This window comes from Tachypleus tridentatus, chromosome 5 (genome assembly GCF_004210375.1).
Source record: "Tachypleus tridentatus isolate NWPU-2018 chromosome 5, ASM421037v1, whole genome shotgun sequence".
NCBI classification, from domain to species: domain Eukaryota; kingdom Metazoa; phylum Arthropoda; class Merostomata; order Xiphosura; family Limulidae; genus Tachypleus; species Tachypleus tridentatus.
The window spans coordinates 4,704,962-4,726,118 of record NC_134829.1 but is presented as its reverse complement, the minus strand read 5'-3'; the positions used below and the strand labels follow the sequence as shown (position 1 = coordinate 4,726,118).

Sequence of the window (21,157 nt, the reverse complement as noted above, 5' to 3'; positions counted from 1 at the left end):
ATACATAGTGTGTATGGAAAGAAAAGACAAGAACTGTTTGTTTTATAAACTGTATACATAGTGTGTATGGAAAGAAAAGACAAGAACTGTTTGTTTTATAAACTGTATACATAGTGTGTATGGAAAGAAAAGACAAGAACTGTTTGTTTTATAAACTGTATACATAGTGTGTATGGAAAGAAAAGACAAGAACTGTTTGTTTTATAAACTGTATACATAGTGTGTATGGAAAGAAAAGACAAGAACTGTTTGTTTTATAAACTGTATACATAGTGTGTATGGAAAGAAAAGACAAGAACTGTTTGTTTTATAAACTGTATACATAGTGTGTATGGAAAGAAAAGACAAGAACTGTTTGTTTTATAAACTGTATACATAGTGTGTATGGAAAGAAAAGACAAGAACTGTTTGTTTTATAAACTGTATACATAGTGTGTATGGAAAGAAAAGACAAGAACTGTTTGTTTTATAAACTGTATACATAGTGTGTATGGAAAGAAAAGACAAGAACTGTTTGTTTTATAAACTGTATACATAGTGTGTATGGAAAGAAAAGACAAGAACTGTTTGTTTTATAAACTGTATACATAGTGTGTATGGAAAGAAAAGACAAGAACTGTTTGTTTTATAAACTGTATACATGGTGTGTATGGAAAGAAAAGACAAGAACTGTTTGTTTTATAAACTGTATACATAGTGTGTATGGAAAGAAAAGACAAGAACTGTTTGTTTTATAAACTGTATACATAGTGTGTATGGAAAGAAAAGACAAGAACTGTTTGTTTTATAAACTGTATACATAGTGTGTATGGAAAGAAAAGACAAGAACTGTTTGTTTTATAAACTGTATACATAGTGTGTATGGAAAGAAAAGACAAGAACTGTTTGTTTTATAAACTGTATACATAGTGTGTATGGGAAGAAAAGACAAGAACTGTTTGTTTTATAAACTGTATACATAGTGTGTATGGAGAGAAAAGACAAGAACTGTTTGTTTTATAAACTGTATACATAGTGTGTATGGAAAGAAAAGACAAGAACTGTTTGTTTTATAAACTGTATACATAGTGTGTATGGAAAGAAAAGACAAGAACTGTTTGTTTTATAAACTGTATACATAGTGTGTATGGAAAGAAAAGACAAGAACTGTTTGTTTTATAAACTGTATACATAGTGTGTATGGAAGAAAAAAGACAAGAACTGTTTGTTTTATAAACTGTATACATAGTGTGTATGGAAAGAAAAGACAAGAACTGTTTGTTTTATAAACTGTATACATAGTGTGTATGGAAGAAAGAAAAGACAAGAACTGTTTGTTTTATAAACTGTATACATAGTGTGTATGGAAGAAAAGACAAGAACTGTTTGTTTTATAAACTGTATACATAGTGTGTATGGGAGAAAAGACAAGAACTGTTTGTTTTATAAACTGTATACATAGTGTGTATGGAAAGAAAAGACAAGAACTGTTTGTTTTATAAACTGTATACATAGTGTGTATGGAAAGAAAAAAGACAAGAACTGTTTGTTTTATAAACTGTATACATAGTGTGTATGGAAAGAAAAGACAAGAACTGTTTGTTTTATAAACTGTATACACATAGTGTGTATGGAAGAAAAGACAAGAACTGTTTGTTTTATAAACTGTATACATAGTGTGTATGGAAAGAAAAGACAAGAACTGTTTGTTTTATAAACTGTATACATAGTGTGTATGGAAAGAAAAGACAAGAACTGTTTGTTTTATAAACTGTATACATAGTGTGTATGGAAAGAAAAAGACAAGAACTGTTTGTTTTATAAACTGTATACATAGTGTGTATGGAAAGAAAAGACAAGAACTGTTTGTTTTATAAACTGTATACATAGTGTGTATGGAAGAAAAGACAAGAACTGTTTGTTTTATAAACTGTATACATAGTGTGTATGGAAAGAAAAGACAAGAACTGTTTGTTTTATAAACTGTATACATAGTGTGTATGGAAAGAAAAAGACAAGAACTGTTTGTTTTATAAACTGTATACATAGTGTGTATGGAAAGAAAAGACAAGAACTGTTTGTTTTATAAACTGTATACATAGTGTGTATGGAAAGAAAAGACAAGAACTGTTTGTTTTATAAACTGTATACATAGTGTGTATGGAAGAAAAGACAAGAACTGTTTGTTTTATAAACTGTATACATAGTGTGTATGGGAAGAAAAGACACAGAACTGTTTGTTTTATAAACTGTATACATAGTGTGTATGGAAGAAAAGACAAGAACTGTTTGTTTTATAAACTGTATACATAGTGTGTATGGAAAGAAAAAAGACAAGAACTGTTTGTTTTATAAACTGTATACATAGTGTGTATGGAAAGAAAAGACAAGAACTGTTTGTTTTATAAACTGTATACATAGTGTGTATGGAAAGAAAAGACAAGAACTGTTTGTTTTATAAACTGTATACATAGTGTGTATGGAAAGAAAAGACAAGAACTGTTTGTTTTATAAACTGTATACATAGTGTGTATGGAAAGAAAAGACAAGAACTGTTTGTTTTATAAACTGTATACATAGTGTGTATGGAAAGAAAAGACAAGAACTGTTTGTTTTATAAACTGTATACATAGTGTGTATGGAAAAAAAGACAAGAACTGTTTGTTTTATAAACTGTATACATAGTGTGTATGGAAAGAAAAGACAAGAACTGTTTGTTTTATAAACTGTATACATAGTGTGTATGGAAAGAAAAGACAAGAACTGTTTGTTTTATAAACTGTATACATAGTGTGTATGGAAAGAAAAGACAAGAACTGTTTGTTTTATAAACTGTATACATAGTGTGTATGGAAAAAAAAAGACAAGAATTGTTTGTTTTATAAACTGTATACATAGTGTGTATGGAAAGAAAAGACAAGAACTGTTTGTTTTATAAACTGTATACATAGTGTGTATGGAAAGAAAAGACAAGAACTGTTTGTTTTATAAACTGTATACATGGTGTGTATGGAAAGAAAAGACAAGAACTGTTTGTTTTATAAACTGTATACATGGTGTGTATGGAAAGAAAAGACAAGAACTGTTTGTTTTATAAACTGTATACATAGTGTGTATGGAAAGAAAAGACAAGAACTGTTTGTTTTATAAACTGTATACATAGTGTGTATGGAAAGAAAAGACAAGAACTGTTTGTTTTATAAACTGTATACATAGTGTGTATGGAAAGAAAAGACAAGAACTGTTTGTTTTATAAACTGTATACATAGTGTGTATGGAAAGAAAAGACAAGAACTGTTTGTTTTATAAACTGTATACATAGTGTGTATGGAAAAAAAAGACAAGAACTGTTTGTTTTATAAACTGTATACATAGTGTGTATGGAAAGAAAAGACAAGAACTGTTTGTTTTATAAACTGTATACATAGTGTGTATGGAAAGAAAAGACAAGAACTGTTTGTTTTATAAACTGTATACATAGTGTGTATGGAAAGAAAAGACAAGAACTGTTTGTTTTATAAACTGTATACATAGTGTGTATGGAAAGAAAAAACAAAATATGTTTGTTTTATAAACTGTTTACATAGTGTGATTGTAAAGAAAAGACAAGAACTGTTTGTTTTATAAACTGTATACATAGTGTGTATGGAAAGAAAAGACAAGAACTGTTTGTTTTATAAACTGTATACATAGTGTGTGTATGGAAAGAAAAAGACAAGAACTGTTTGTTTTATAAACTGTATACATAGTGTGTATGGAAAGAAAAGACAAGAACTGTTTGTTTTATAAACTGTATACATAGTGTGTATGGAAAGAAAAGACAAGAACTGTTTGTTTTATAAACTGTATACATAGTGTGTATGGAAAGAAAAGACAAGAACTGTTTGTTTTATAAACTGTATACATAGTGTGTATGGAAAGAAAAGACAAGAACTGTTTGTTTTATAAACTGTATACATAGTGTGTATGGAAAGAAAAGACAAGAACTGTTTGTTTTATAAACTGTATACATAGTGTGTATGGAGAGAAAAGACAAGAACTGTTTGTTTTATAAACTGTATACATAGTGTGTATGGAAAGAAAAGACAAGAACTGTTTGTTTTATAAACTGTATACATAGTGTGTATGGAAAGAAAAGACAAGAACTGTTTGTTTTATAAACTGTATACATAGTGTGTATGGAAGAAAAGACAAGAACTGTTTGTTTTATAAACTGTATACATAGTGTGTATGGAAAGAAAAGACAAGAACTGTTTGTGTGAGTGAACAATGTTACCAGTCTGTCTGGATATGTGTGAACAATGTTACCAGTCTGGATTTGTGTGAACAATGTTACCAGTCTAGATGTGTGAGTGAACAATGTTACCAGTCTGTCTGGATATGTGTGAACAATGTTACCAGTGTGTCTGGATATGTGTGAACAATGTTACCAGTCTGGATTTGTGTGAACAATGTTACCAGTCTGTCTGTATATGTGTGAACAATGTTACAAGTCTGGATTTGTGTGAACAATGTTACTAGTCTAGATGTGTGAACACTGTTACCAGTCTGGAGTTGTGTGAACAATGTTACTAATTTAGATGTGTGAACACTGTTACCAGTTTAGATGTGTGAGTGAATAATGTTACCAGTTTAGATGTGTGAGTGAATAATGTTACCAGTCTGTCTCGATATGTGTGAACAATGTTACCAGTCTGGATTTGTGTGAACAATGTTACTAGTCTAGATGTGTGAACAATGTTACCAGTCTAGATATGTGAGTGAACAATGATACCAGTCTGTCTGGATTTGTGTGAACAATGTTACCAGTCTAGATATGTGAGTGAACAATGATACCAGTCTGTCTGGATTTGTGTGAACAATGTTACCAGTCTGTCTGTATATGTGTGAACAATGTTACCAGTCTGGATTTGTGTGAACAATGTTACTAGTCTAGATGTGTGAACACTGCTACCAGTTTAGATGTGTGAGTGAACAATGTTACCAGTCTGTCTGGATATGTGTGAACAATGTTATCAGTCTGGATTTGTGTGAACAATGTTACCAGTCCGGATATGTGTGAACAATGTTACCAGTCTGGATTTGTGTGAACAATGTTACTAGTCTAGATGTGTGAACAATGTTACCAGTCTAGGTGTGTGAGTGAACAATGTTACCAGTCTGTCTGGATATGTGTGAACAATTTTACCAGTCTGGATTTATGTGAACAATTTTACCAGTCTGGATTTGTGTGAACAATGTTACCAGTCTGTCTGGATATGTGTGAACAATTTTACCAGTCTGGATTTGTTTGAACAATGTTACTAGTCTAGATGTGTGAACACTGTTACCAATTTAGATGTGTGAGTGAACAATGTTACCAGTCTGTCTGGATATGTGTGAACAATGTTACCAGTCTGGATTTGTGTGAACAATGTTACTAGTCTAGATGTGTGAACACTGTTACCAGTTTAGAGGTGTGAGTGAACAATGTTACCAGTCTGTCTGGATATGTGTGAACAATTTTACCAGTCTGGATGTGTGTGAACAGTGTTACCAGTCTGTTTGTGTATATGTGAACACTGTTACCAGTCTGTTTGTGTATGTGTGAACAGTGTTACCAGTCTGTTTGTGTATATGTGAACAGTGTTACCAGTCTGTTTGTGTATATGTGAACAGTGTTACCAGTCTGTTTGTGTATGTGTGAATAGTGTTACCAGTCTGTTTGTGTATGTGTGAACACTGTTACCAGTCTGGATGCCTGTGTAGATGTATAAAAACACTACAAACCGTACGTAACACTCATGTGTTAATTTAATATTACATATAAATAATTCATACCCAAACTCTGTGATTACATTCACCACACATTTCTAACATTAGGCCCGAGTAGTTCTTTACGTTATTATATCAATTATGTTTCATACCTCGATATTCGATATAGTTATTTATTGTCCTCTTTATTTATTATAACAGATCCCTGTGTTTACAACATTCAGTGACAGGCCCATAAACTGTTCACTCACAACATCTCGTAAATCGAATCTTCAGGCAGTATGATCATGAAACCAAATGCTAGAGGGTCTATATTAATAAAACATGAGCCTATAGAAGGAGATGTGACCAGAAGTGAGGCTTATACAATCATAATATTTTGTATAATTTACAGTCGTCAAATAGAAGGTTATTTATTGCTAACACACTTCCAGTTACTTAGCCTACTACTATATTAGACAAGCAATACCATTAAGTTAATACAACACGGCCTAGAGAAAACAGCAATGGTTAATAAACAGTATGTGAGTGAATTTTCTTCTTGGTTGGTGTTTTATAGATCAGAGTGTGTCTGGTTCTTTCTTAACCTCTTCCTTCTGTTTGTAATGTTCATTAACTCCCTGTTGAATATTTATGGTGATACAATATGAGGGTTGGAGTAAATCACACTTGCTCTGACCTCTTTCACGGCAAATGTCCGTGTAGGTATCCTCATTAGGATTCATGTGTTGCGTATAATTTCACTAATATTTGGTAATGAAACGCCTTTCACTTAAGCGAAGTTAAATATACAGACAACACATTTCACTAGTTATAGACCAACACAAAACAACTTTACATATAAAAACCTTTTTTTAAACACTATCATAATAGTCCAAAACTCGTGTGGATTTTATTGTCTAGTAGTAGGTGGCCTTATTATATTTGTAGTTTCTAAAAATATTAACAGGAGAGAGGTATTTAGGTCTACTTTCGTCAAGTATGTTGTAGCGACCAACTTTATATAGTAGATTTTTTTTGCCAATTTTTGTCAAAGTAATTTAGATAATTATGCAAGTCTATCGGCTATGGTTTGTATATTTGTGTATAAATTTTCACAATGTACTACTAGGGTCTTTGTACGCTGTGGCTATTAGTGAGTTTTGTATTGATTGTATTTTGTTTGTGTGTTTAGGGTAAATCTACTTTTTAAGCTTTGTGTTTTTAATTTCGCGCAAAGCTTTTCGAGGGCTATCTGTATTTATGCTAGCCGTCCGTAGTTTTGAAACGAGAGACTACGAGAAAAGCACATATCCATCGCCACCTACCGTCAACTCTTGTGCTTTTCTTTTACAAATTAATTCTACGGTTGAGCGTGATATTACAACAGCTCTGTGGCTGAAGGGACTCGAAACTGCGATAAGCAGATTGCGAATCGAATACCCTAACCACCAGGCCAAGACTGGTTATAACTAAATATGTTATCTTATATTATTGACAGTAATAACACGTACTGTAAATCTTTAACAGCTCGGCTACTTAGGCCTTTTCACGCAATGTTTAATAACAATGATGTTATAAAATAGTTTGTTTCTGATATACTGAAATAAAACATTTCCGTAAGTTTTGTTATTTAATTTGTTTTGAATTTCGCGCAAAGCTACTCGAGGGCTATCTGCGCTATCCGTCTCTAATTTAGCAGTGCAACACTAGAGGGAAGGCAGCTACTCATCACCATCCACCGCCAACTCTTGAGCTACTCTTTTATCAACGAATAGTGAGATTGACTTAACATTATAATGCCCCCACGGCTGAAAGGGCGAGCATGTTTGGAGTGATGGAAATTCGAACCCGGAACCTAAGATTACGAGTCGAGTGCCTTAACCACCTGATCTTACCGAGCCAACTTTCATTTATCTGTTACGACCACCGCCCATCATGGCCAGGTGATTAGGGTGCTCAGCTCGTAATCTGAGGGTCACGGGTTCAAATCCCCGTCACACCAAACATGCTCGCTCTTTCAGCCGTGGGGGCGTTATAACGTTATAGTCAATCCTACTATTCGTTGGTAAAAGAGTTGTCTAAGAGTTGGTGGTCGGCGGTTATGACTAGCTAGCTACCTTCCCTCTAATCTTACACTGTTAAATTAGCATCGGCTAGTGCAGATAGTCCTCGTGTAGCTTTGCGCGAAATTCAAACCAAACCTGTTACGAACAACGAAAAAGAAAAAAAAGAAAGAAAAGAAACCCACAGAAACCCTCGGTCTAAAACATCGTATCAGATAATGTTAAAAAAATACCACTTAATATAATATATCAAGGTATGTCTGTACATCTTGCATGCCTCGTGTTTTATCTGGTTTATCAAGTGAGGGTTAATAAAAATGTTAATTCTGTTCTATTCTACAACTATTCTAACTGAAAGAGTAAACGGATGAGGTGAATATTCTAACCCCCGGGGTTTAAAGTATTCGAAGTGATTTGTTTGTTTTGTTACCTTACCAGCGCTATTCACAATGGGCTATCTGCACTGTGTCCACTGCAGTTAACGCTGTGACACATGTAGTGCAGTTGAAATATTGTAATATATTTTCCTTTGCTTTCACTCATAAATTGAGACCCCATGTTTAACTTTTTAGACCCTCAAGCTTACCGCTGAGTCACTGGGAGGAAAACAAGGAAATAAATCCCATCTTCCAAACCTATTTCAGCTGCTCTCGAATCTTTCACGGTGTCACAACCAGATTGGTTGTATTGGACGTCTGAGAAGAGGTAGCAAACCAACTCTATTCCTGACGTTGAGGGTGGGTAATGTTTTGTTTGTTTTTGTTTAAATTTACTTTTTACCTAAACTAGAACTAGCTGAGTTTCGGGAAGGTTTGAGAAGTGAATGCTTGAAACCAAAATTAGAATACAAAAAGGTTAAGTTAGAGACAAATAAATGTACGGTTTAGTTTGTGTGAGGTATAAATATTTAAATCGACTGGCATGGTAGGAATTTAAAATATTATGAAAGATCAAGTGTGGCGAAATAGGAAGTCAGGATATCTGAAAGGTTGTGTGTGAAAACATTGGTTGAAACATAAAAATTAATAGTAAGGATTTCTTTGAATAGATTTAAAATACACAAAATGTTAAAATGTGGTAAAGAAAGGACAACATGATAATCATGAGATCTCTGTGGTAAAGAAAGGACAATATGATAATTATGAGATCTCTGTGGTAAAGAAAGGACAATATGATAATTATGAGATCTCTGAGTTTTTTCTTCAGTTTTTACTAATGAATATGTAAGATGTATTTCACAGATGAATATAATTTAGAACAAGATGACTGCATTAATTAGGAAAACAACTGAGAAGTTTAAAAGACAATAAATTACCTTGACCAGATAATATATCCCCAAGGATTTTGTAAAATATAAAATATTTCACATGTGAGCCACTTACTACTGTTTTTTGTTAGTCCTTGAATAGATGTCACGTACCAAAGAATTGGAAGGTAGCTGATGTAACTCCTCTTATCAAGGTAGGTGATAATAATTGTCCCAGTGATTTTAAACCCATTAGTCTTACATCAGTTGTGGGAAACATTTTGTAAAGTCTATTAAAAACATTTTGTAAAGTCACTTAAGAAACTTCAGAATTTTATTGGATATTCAACATGGTTTCACTAAGGGAGAATCCTTACAAATATTTTAACATTCTTTGTAAATGTTATTGTTAATGTAGATGAGGGTAAAGGTGTAGATTTGATGTATCTGGATTTTTAGAAATTATTTGACAAGGCGGAACATAAAAGATGTAAATAAACTGTTACTGAATGGATGGATGTAAGAAAGCAAAAGGTTGTTATAAATGGAGGTCAGTTAAACTGGATTAATGTCACATGTGGGGTACTTCATGACTCAGTCTCAGGACATACGTCAGTTACGTAGATGAAAGAGTGTTTAAATTATTTAAATTTGCTGATTATATTAGACCTTTGATGTTGTTGGCTGTGAAGAGGGCGCTGCTGATTTACAAAAGAATTTACATCATTTAATAAGTTGGCAAATAAATGGAAGATGGTTTTTAATTGTAATAAATGTAATGTAATACACGTGTGTTATCATAATTGAAATTACAATTATAATTTGGAAAAGAATAGCCTTAATAGTGTCATGAAGGAAAGAAATATTGGTGTAATAGTCGATCAATAACTATGAAGAGCCATCCAGACATTGTGCTGTTGTTAGTGGTGCAGCGAATAGAAATTTAGGTCATATTTACAAAAATATTGAAGTCTAAAAATGTTTTTAATTTCATTTTGTAGGTCACTGGTTATACCACATTTGTAGTGCTGCCCCCCAGTGGCTCAGCGGTATGTCTGTGGACACTAAAAACCGGGTTTCGATACCCGTGGTTGGCAGAGCACAGATAGCCCATTGTGTAGCTTTGTGTTTAATTCAAATCAACAAAACAACAACAATTTGTAGTGCTGTGTTCTGTCTTGTGCTTTTTACCTCAGAAAATACATTGAATTGTTGGAAGGAGTTCAGAGAAAGGTTATTAGAATGGTGCCTGGGATGGAGGTCTTGTCATACGAGAGGCTGAAATCTCTCAAATTGTTTTCTCTTGAAGAAAGAGGAGTTAAGGGGGCGTTATTGATTGTAAAGGGAATTGATGGTGTTGATGCACCAACTCTTTTCATACTTAATAGTGGAAATAGTACAGGGTGTTCGAAAAGTCACTGTGCACTTATGTATTTATGAACAGACATGTTTCAATATAAAATACAGGAGGTAAATATGAATGACAATTATAAACAATGTTGAAAATGACCCCCGTTGGCATCAATACAGGCCTAGATCCTTCTTATTTTGTTTCTAAACACCGCTATTAGTTGCTGGCTTGAAATAGACTGAATAGACATATGACTACACAATTGCACAGTGACTTTCCGAACATCATGTATAATTTGAAGACAACATGGACTCCAGAATACATAGAATACGACATATCACTAACTTTCTGAACACCCTGTAGAATTAGGGGACATAGGTGACAGTCATCTTCAGCTATGACTTCGTAGATTCTTTAGAGCTAAGTTCTAGCGAAGATCTAATCGTTTAAAGCTAAGTTTTCAGTTGTGTGTATCTCACTCGAGGTTTATGTGCTGGACAAAGTAGTTCCACTATAGCAGTTTGTTCCTGAGACGTGAGGACGAACGCCATCATTGACAATACCCAACAAGACTTTGCTCGAGTCCTCGGGACTGAAAGGATAAGTTGTATACTTTACTTGTTTTCAAACTAAGTACGACATATTGACATCTGAGGTTGTAGTTGAAATAGTGTGATTTTTAATATATACCTTTCAAGGAAACAAAACGAGAGAAAATGAAAACTTTGTGTTGATAACTTTGCCCCAACAGAGTATTACTGCAATAATAAAGGTCAGGTGAGAAACATTAATGGTCAATATGCGAACCAAGACATAGCCATCAATCCAGCTTAAGAAAAGACTGTCATTTGCTAAAAGTAAAAAAAAGAAGTAATGATGAGTGGGATAACATTTCAACATCTTGGTGGTTCCTGATGTGGTGCATCCTCAGAGTTGGTGTGGCCAACATCTTGGTGGTTCCTGACGTGGTACATCCTCAGAGTGGGTGTGGCCAACATCTTGGTGGTTCCTGACGTGGTGCATCCTCAGAGTGGGTGTGGCCAACATCTTGGTGGTTCCTGATGTGGTGCATCCTCAGAGTGGGTGTGGCCAACATCTTGGTGGTTCCTGACGTGGTGCATCCTCAGAGTGGGTGTGGCCAACATCTTGGTGGTTCCTGACGTGGTACATCCTCAGAGTGGGTGTGGCCAACATCTTGGTGGTTCCTGACGTGGTACATCCTCAGAGTAGGTGTGGCCAACATCTTGGTGGTTCCTGACGTGGTACATCCTCAGAGTGGGTGTGGCCAACATCTTGGTGGTTCCTGATGTGGTGCATCCTCAGAGTGGGTGTGGCCAACATCTTGGTGGTTCCTGACGTGGTGCATCCTCAGAGTGGGTGTGGCCAACATCTTGGTGGTTCCTGACGTGGTACATCCTCAGAGTGGGTGTGGCCAACATCTTGGTGGTTCCTGACGTGGTACATCCTCAGAGTGGGTGTGGCCAACATCTTGGTGGTTCCTGACGTGGTACATCCTCAGAGTGGGTGTGGCCAACATCTTGGTGGTTCCTGACGTGGTGCATCCTCAGAGTGGGTGTGGCCAACATCTTGGTGATTCCTGACGTGGTGCATCCTCAGAGTGAGTGTGGCCACATCTTGGTGGTTCCTGACGTGGTGCATCCTCAGAGTGAGTGTGGCCACATCTTGGTGGTTCCTGACGTGGTGCATCCTCAGAGTGGGTGTGGCAACATCTTGGTGGTTCCTGACGTGGTGCATCCTCAGAGTGGGTGTGGCCAACATCTTGGTGGTTCCTGACGTGGTACATCCTCAGAGTGGGTGTGAACATTATTCTGATAATTTCTACATTGATTTTCACTTTTAACTTTGATTCAGTTATAGACTGGAATTGAGTTTAATCAGCAGATAATTCTTTCTAAATACTCAACAAATTTAAAAATTTCCAAAATCAACAGTTTTAATACTATTTTTTTAACCCACCCTACACTAGTAAGACAGTTATAATGTCTCCCACAAACAAAGTATAGCTTTTGGGGCTTCCTGTTTCAGTTTCGACATCAAACATCTCTCTTATGATGTTATGGATTTTCTTATGGTCATATAGTTTTTTTACATGTATGTATTTGAATTTGGTTGTTGAAACAGTTTACAACAGAAATATTTCGTTATATACATATATCTTCCATGTAGCTTGAACAATTACCAAATTACAAGTCCCACACTAGTACAGCGGTAAGTCTACGGATTTACAACGCTAAAATCAGAGGTTCGATTCCCTTCGGTGGGCTAACAGATAGCCCGATGTGGATCTGCTATAAAAAACACCCACACACCCACACCAAATTACAAAAAAAACAGTACACAAGATAAGAATGGTTGGAAGATGGCCACACCCACTTTGAAGTTGCATCATATGAGAAACAAACCACAAAGCACACTGAATATTGTAATGTTAACCTACCCCTTCCTACCTTATTTACTTACCATTTTTGTGCTCCCATTCTTACCTTCAAATTATTGACGTTTGAGATGAAATCGACATTCAGTATTGTGTTATGTAATTTGGAATGCAATTTACATCCAGTTTAGTGTTATCTATTTATGTGAAGAAAACGACAGCCGGTATGGTATTATCAACCTTAAGAACGAAAGCGACACCTAGTATAGTATTATCGACTTTTAGAATAAAAGAAATATCCAGTATAGCGCTAGTGGCACAGTGATACGTCTGCGGACCCATAATATTAGAAACTGGGTTTCAATACTCCTGGTGGGCAGAACAAAGATAGCCCTTTGTGTAGTTATGTGATTAATAACAAACAACGACATAAAATTGTTATCTACGTTTGGGAGGAACGTGACATATTGTTAATATTGTCGCAATAAGAATAGCGCCAACGATAAAATAGAACTTGTATGCAAACTTTCAAGTTTGTTTCGTAGTGTGTTGATTTGCCGCCAGATGGAGAGAAAACACTTTAAAACCGTACAGTTTAGTTTTAGCTTGGTTCTTCATTACCCATTCAAACTGTCTTCGGAATATGTCAAGAGGATAAAATCTGACTCGTTCTGTTGTTACAATTTACAAGAATTCGTTTGATTAAAAACTAAAGGATGTGAAATTCAGTTGTTCAACACTTTCAGAGATTAATTCTTGTTTAATTACAATGCAGCAGTGTTGTTTGTTTGTAGCCCAAAGCTACACGAGGACTATCTGCACTAGCCGTCCATAAGGCAGCTAATCATCACCACCCACCGCCAACTCTTGGGCTACTCCTTTATTAACGAATATTGGGATTAACCGCAACATCATAACGCCCTCACGGCTGAAACGGCGAGCGTGTTTGGTGTGACGTGGATTTGAACCCGCGACCCTCGGACCGTGGTAGTATTGAGAGAAATGGATTTCATATGAACGTTACAAATATTTGTTTTACTGGTTTTAACACTTAAGACAAAGAAAACAACCTTATTTTCATTAGAAAGATGATATTGAAAATTAATTAGATTAAAAACATCAATATGAAATTCTACATTCTACTTCCTGTGTATGTACACTTTGTTTTGAACTTCCTGGGTATGCATATGTACACTTTGTTTTGAACTACCAGGTTAAATGTAGCCATTATTTTGTAATCCTGTCACAGAGGTTCACGTTTGTAAAACTCTCCTAAATAAAACAAAGACTTTCATAGTTTCAACACCAGAACAAAATAACCTGATGTTGATAAAACTGGTAATATGCCAAAACCTTCTTGTACACTGTGGAGTTGAGCCTCTGGTAACATGTCGATTCGGTTAAATAACTTCAGTACACCGTATGATCTAAGATTAGAGCTTCAGTAAACGTAGTACATATCTATCCATTAAGCATTAACAAGGTCACGTGTCCACTTACACCTGGAACTTCCTTACCTTCCAGTAAAACCTCACACGGCAAAAACAAGTTGCCGGGTGGGGTCGAGGTGTGGTCTTGAATATAAAATAAGGTTTTGGCATTACTTCTTTATTACCAGTTTTACCAACATCAGGTTATTTTGTTCTGGTGTTGAAACCATGAAAGTCTTTGTTTTATTTAGGAGAGTTTTACAAACGTGAACCTCTGTGACAGGATTACAAAATAATGGCTACATTTAACCTGGTAGTTCAAAACAAAGTGTACATATGCATACCCAGGAAGTTCAAAACAAAGTGTACATATGCATACACAGGAAGTTTAAAACAAAGTGTACATATGCATACCCAGGAAGTTCAAAACAAAGTGTACATATGAATACACAGGAAGTTCAAAACAAAGTGTACATATGCATACCCAGGAAGAAGAATTTAGAATTTCGACTTGTAATCTGAGGTTCGCTGATTTGAATTCCTGTCGCACCAAACATGCTCGCCCTTTCAGCCGTGGAGGCGTTATAATGTTCGGTAAATTCCACTATTCATTGGTAAATGAGTAGCCCAAAAGTTGGCGGTGGGTGGTAATTGACTAGCCGCCTTTCCTCTAGTCTTACACTACTAAATTAGGGACGGCTAGCGCAGATAGCCCTCGTGTAGCTTTGCGCGAAATTCAAAACAAACAAACAGTTTTTCCTGTACATTTGTCCCGCGAAATATTGAGAAAAAATTTCGTAGACGAAAACGTTTCTGCTGTTGTGAGTTCTCACTTTTTATCTACAAACTAAGAATCGCTGAATATATTGTGGTATTTGGACATTTTGTAGTGTTACAACAAAACTAGTATAGTTCACTTGGTAAAAACAACCATATGGAGCGCGTGTGTATATATTAAAATACGAACATGGAAGAGCCCTATTCAGATTTGTTAGAAGTGTACACTGTTTTTTGATTGAACAATGGCTTACTTCCTCTTAGTTTTCACGACAATTCAACATGAAAGAAATATGGGTAAATAAATCTATACAAATGAACTTTTCAGTGATAGCAAATACAAAAGGTCAGATGTCAGACTATTTTACTTATTATAAGAGGTTTATGCTAGAAAGTAGATCTTCAAAGACTGTTACCACACTAGTCGAGTAAAGATAGAAGGACAGGGGTCAGAGGTAAAAAATATTGCATTTTTCATAAAAAGTTTGTCAGAAAGTGAAACTTTAAAGACAGTCACCACATTAGTCAATCAAGTAAAGATAGAAGGACAGGGGTCAGAAGAGCAAGAAATATACGAAGTTATAGCAAATTATAATATGTAAGTGAGAATTAAGATGACAATGGCCGGACTGAGATATATCAAAAATAGGAACTGACTGACTGAGGTCAAACGAGGATGATGGGTTTCTCAACTGACTGACAGAGGTCAAACTAGGATGATGGGTTTCTCAACTGACTGACAGAGTTCAAACTAGGATGATGGGTCACTCAACTGACTGACTGAGGTCAAACTAGAATGATGGGTTTCTCATCTTACTGACTGAGGTCAAACTAGGATGATGAGTTTCTCAACTGACTGACTGAGGTCAAATTAGGATGATGGGTTTCTCAACTGACTGACTGAGGTCAAACTAGGATGATGGGTTTCTCAACTCACTGACTGAGGTCAAACTAAGTTGATGGGTTTCTCAACTGACTGACTGAGGTCAAACTAGCATGATGGGTTTCTCAACTGACTGACTTAGGTCAAACTAAGTTAATGGGTTTCTCATCTGACTGACTGAGGTCAAACTAGGATGATGAGTTTTTCCATTTCGAACATCGTGAGAATTCCACTAATCATGATTTTTGGATTTTTTAACAAAACCTTTTTGGAGTGTCTGTAATTAGAGTTAACGAACAGTAAATTATAATTTTGGTAAAAGCATAACTTCTTATTGTTATTTGATTGTTCCTGAACATTTCGCACACAGTTTTTTAGTTTGGTAACTCAACATCTGGCTCAACATGGCCAGGTGGTTAAAGTACTCGACTCGTAATACGAGGATCGCGGGTTCGAATCCTTGTCACACTAAACATGCTTACCGTTTCAGCTGCGGGAGCGTTAAAATGTTACGGTCAGTCCCACTATTCGTTGGTAGAAGAGTAGGCCAAGAGTTGGCGGTGGGTGGTGATAACTAGCTGCCTTCCCTCTAGTCTTACACTGCTAAATTAGGGATGACTGGCACAGATAGTCCTCGAGTAGCTTTACGCGAAATTCAAAACAATTCTGAAAAGATACCCAACTTTATAATCACATTAATTATTAGTATATGATATCACGTGCTCTTCATGAGGACACTACATGATATTAGATAATTTATCACTCTTTAGCCTGATTTATCTATATAACTTTCTTAGATTAGAAATTGTTGAAATGGCTACTTAAATCACAGTAGTAAGCAACTGTTTGTTCAAAACCGTCGCCAGAGGGCTGCTAAACCACGCTCTGTAGCTACACTTTGGTGTAGAACTCATTTGTAATGTTAGCTCCAAGTCAGAGAAAATATTTAATGTGTCACGGTAGTACACCACTAGATGGTGTTGTTAACGAACAAGGCCTGGATTATTTCAATGTATAAAAGTTATTTAAATGTTCACAGTTGCAAGTCAGCTACTGATAACTGTGGTTCCAATGTTTGAAAGTATTTTAAATTGATAAACCTGAAATTAATCGATAGTTAGAAATAAATCAATAAACCCGAACTAAGTCAGTAGTAATAACTAAATTAATAGAATGAACGATCTTAAAACCTTCTCCTTTCGTGCTTAGCGGTATGCCTGCGGACTTACAACGCTAAAAATCGGGTTTCGATACCCGTGATGGGCAGAGCACAGATAGCCCATTGTGTAGCTTTGTGCTTAATTCAAAACAACATCTCCTGCCTTTCTAGATCTTTATCATAGCATATGCGTTCGACTCGTAATCCGAGGGTCGTGGGGTCGAATCCCGGTCGCACCAAACATGTTCGCCCTTTCAGCCGTGGGGGCGTTATAATGTTACGGTCAATCCCACTATTCGTTGGTAAAAAGAGTAGCACTAGAGTTGGCGGTGGGTGGTGATGACTAACTGCCTTCCCTCTAGTCTTACATTGTAAAATTAGGGACGGCTAGCGCAGATAGCCCTCGTGTAGCTGTGCGCGAAATTCAAAAACAAACCATTTTTATAGATTTTTGTCTGAAGGTAAGAGTACCAAACTAAAGATCCTTCGCTGGTAGAGTGGTAAGTCTACGGATTTATAATGCTAAAACCAGGGGCTCGATTCCTGTCAGTGGACTCAATAGATAACCCGATGTGGCTTTGTTATGAGAAAAACAAACAAACAAACTAAACTAAAGAAGAAACATTTGTACGTGTATCGAACAACAGAGACAGAATCGTTACTTGTATGATGCATTACAATGTACAATAGAAGGTTAAAACCCCAGAAATATCTACGAAATAAATCTTAAACTGAACATCATCATTGAAACAGCCGTTAACTTCACTGTCTTTAACCGTAAGATATTTCGATATGTTGTTCGAATGTTAAGTAGTACTTGGATTTGTGAACTTTCTCAACTGAACTTTTTATATTCAGGAATGTTTTCTAATTGTATCTTTAAGAAAGAAATTTTTAACTCGACTCAGCATAACCAAGTGTCCTTAATAAAGTTGTTTGAACGGTAACTGACCCTAAATAAGTCTTTAATTTCAGTCAGGGTAAATCAGTTTCTCTAAATATGGTTATTTTCTTTCTCATTGAACCCGCGGGTTTAGATATGATTTTTTTTTCAATGATAAACATCGGTTAACGTTACAGTGACTTAGCTTCTGCGGCCAGTTTTTAGGTTAAAGGTCCTACAGAATGAAATATAACAGTATATATATCTTCGGAATAAGTAAAATACGCATTTTGTTCTGTATTATGGAAGACAGACTTGCATAAAAAATTGTACTTTTTATGTTTACTTAATTCTGCGAACATGGGCCTAAACTACCCGCCGTTTGAGGATCATTCGGGGGTGGAAATCAAAGGATGCCGCACAGTGTGAAGGTCATTTGAAAGGACATTTGTTTTTAATTAAGTCCAATGATGCACTGTGGTCTATCTGGTCTCTGCCTACGACGGGTATCGAAACCCGGATTCTAGCATTGTAAGTCCTCAAATGTGCTGCTGTGCCACTGGGGGAGAGGCTATAGAGGGCGAATAGTTTCCCAGAATGTCGTTGAACAGCACAACTCTTCCTGACGATTCCCAAGGGCACAGATCCAAATTACGGTTATTATTTATAAAACAATAGGCACTTGAAGAAAATATGTTTCACGTTACTAATACGTAATATCTATTTATTTCTATTATTTTAATAATTTGCTGAATAATTTAGAAACTGTAACTCGGTGCTTCAGTATTAAGTATTATTAAAATTATATATAAACATGTTGACTGGGGTGAATGAAAGACAAAAAAGAAGGCCCGGCATGGCCAGGTGGTTAAGGTACTCGACTCGTAATCTGGTCGCGGGTTTGAATCTCCGTTACACCAAACATGCTCGTCCTTTCAACCGTGAGAGCATTATAATGTGACTGTGAACCCCACTATTTGTTGGTAAAACAGTAGCGCAAGTGTTGGCGGTGTTTGTTGATGACTAGCTGCCTTCCCTCTAGTCTTACACTGCTAAATTAGGGTCGGTTAGCGCAGATAGCCCTCGTGTAGCTTTGCGCGAAATTCAAAACAAACAAATAAAACAAAAATGAAACTACCAAACGCATGAATTAACATACTTGATTATTTGACCCCCCAGTGACACAGCGGTATGTCTACAGATTTATATTGCTAGAAGCCGGGTTCCCGTACCCGTGGTGGGCAGAGCACAAATAGCTTTTCGTGTAGTTTTGTGCTTAGTATCTTGATTTTAGAAATAGAGGTATATAGTGTTTTGTACGTAGAAGTTACGAACTCGTAATCTAATTTTGTTAAACTGTTTCATCTTCACAGTTTGTTCTAAAATACAATAAACTTTCTTCCACTTCGTGAATGAACAGAACAATCAAGTTCTGATCTCTGTTTTTGTATCATCTGTTGTTCCAGTTTGACGACTTTTGTATCACTGAGTCTAACAGCCGAGGTCTCGGATTTCATGGTCGGCACATCTACATTTTTTGTCTGGTACGTTTAACTGATCTGCACTTGAGGCTCTGAATGGGGTCCTCAGTTGTCACATGAAGTGAGAAGCCACATTGAGCCTAAGTGAACGGCAGCGTTGTTATTTTGACGTCATTAGCTGAAAGCTGAAATGAAACCGTGAATGTTTTTTACAAATAAATTTACACTGGGATACAGAAGAGAGTCTGGCTGGTTAAAAAAGTCTGATTTCATGTTGTAGGAGCACTAAAATGTTGGATATATTCTATCAGTAAATGTTGAATGGTGCATTCCACGTTTCGCACACACATTTGAGGACGGTTTTATTTTGACGCTTTGGATGATATATCTCAGAGAGAAAACGGTAAATTGATGGTCTTTAAAAAATTAAAGACCAGCGTCCTGTTCCCCACTTTGTACACAGCAAATAGCCCAATGTGGCGCTATTCTAACACAAACAAACAACGAATAAATCCACTTTGAAAGACATCTTCTATTTCGCACAATGAATTTATCTTCTTTGGACAATTTCAATACAATAATTTTCATGAGATGAGATGATGTTTTCTTAATTTTTGAACAACTAAACGACAACACAACATTTTTCTTCTGGATTATTTTTGTTATCAACTCTGTCAGTTCACTTGTACAGGTGATAAGAATTATGTTTTTAATTTCAACTTCTCTTATTCTAACAAGTCTGGTTATCATTTTCGCTCATAGCTACTACTAATGGTGAACTTAAACTTATTCAACCTGATTCGAGGAACATTACAGTTTTCTTATAATATTTTTATTTATTTTTCTTTGCTTGTGAAGATTGTAATTAAAATCTCACAAACTTACACCTTGATTAATATTTTCAGTGGATTCCTAAAGAAGAAACTAAAAATATTTATAATATTTTATCTTGTGTCTCTTCTGGGTGAATCACCATTTAAGTAGACATTTTTCGTGCACGTGCCTGTTACATCAGAATTATAATTGGTTAAGCTTCGCATTTCATCGTTTTTTTATTCACCTGTTCTAATTTATCCCTGATTTGTGTGGTGGAAGTGGATTTATTTGACCACGTAGTAGCGAATTGTGCTTTATGATGACGTCATGACATAAAAAGTAACATTGAAGTACTTCTGAATAAGGCACTGCGATGTCTTTCGTGGCAAACTTAACAATGCTTAAAAGGTGTCTTTCAGGCGAACTTACCATCTTTTTATTCATTGCCTTAGTATGATGTGGAGGTTAGGCTCACGGATTCAAATTGCCGTCACCGAGTGTAATCGTCCTTTCAGCCGTCGTGGCTTTATAATGTGGTCAGTCCCACTGTCCGTTGGCAAAATAGTAGCCTAAAGGTTGGCGGTGAGTGGTGTTGACTATCAAATTTCCCTCTAGTCTTTCATTACTAAATAGGGCTGGCTAACTCAGGTATCCCTTGTGTAGCTCATTACTAAATAGGGCTGGCTAACTCAGGTATCCCTTGTGTAGCTCATTACTAAATAGGGTTGGCTAACTCAGGTATCCCTCGTATAGCTCATTACTAAATAGGGCTGGCTAACTCAGGTATCCCTCGTGTAGCTCATTACTAGATAGGGCTGGCTAACTCAGGTATCCCTCGTGTAGCTCATTACTAAATAGGGCTGGCTGACTCAGGTATCCCTCGTGTAGCTCATTACTAAATAGGGTTGGCTAACTCAGGTATCCCTCGTGTAGCTCATTACTAAATAGGGTTGGCTAA

General features: G+C 36.0%; 1 long non-coding RNA gene across 1 annotated transcript in view; it reads left to right on the top strand.

The window, feature by feature from the left end:
• LOC143250219 (uncharacterized) overlaps positions 1 to 21,157 on the top strand; it is a 224,063-nt gene that overhangs the window by 175,658 nt on the left and 27,248 nt on the right. The window contains exons 2-3 of the long non-coding RNA XR_013028087.1: positions 8,351 to 8,515; positions 9,177 to 9,239. This is a non-coding gene — a long non-coding RNA (uncharacterized LOC143250219). The remainder of the gene's footprint in view (positions 1 to 8,350; positions 8,516 to 9,176; positions 9,240 to 21,157) is intronic.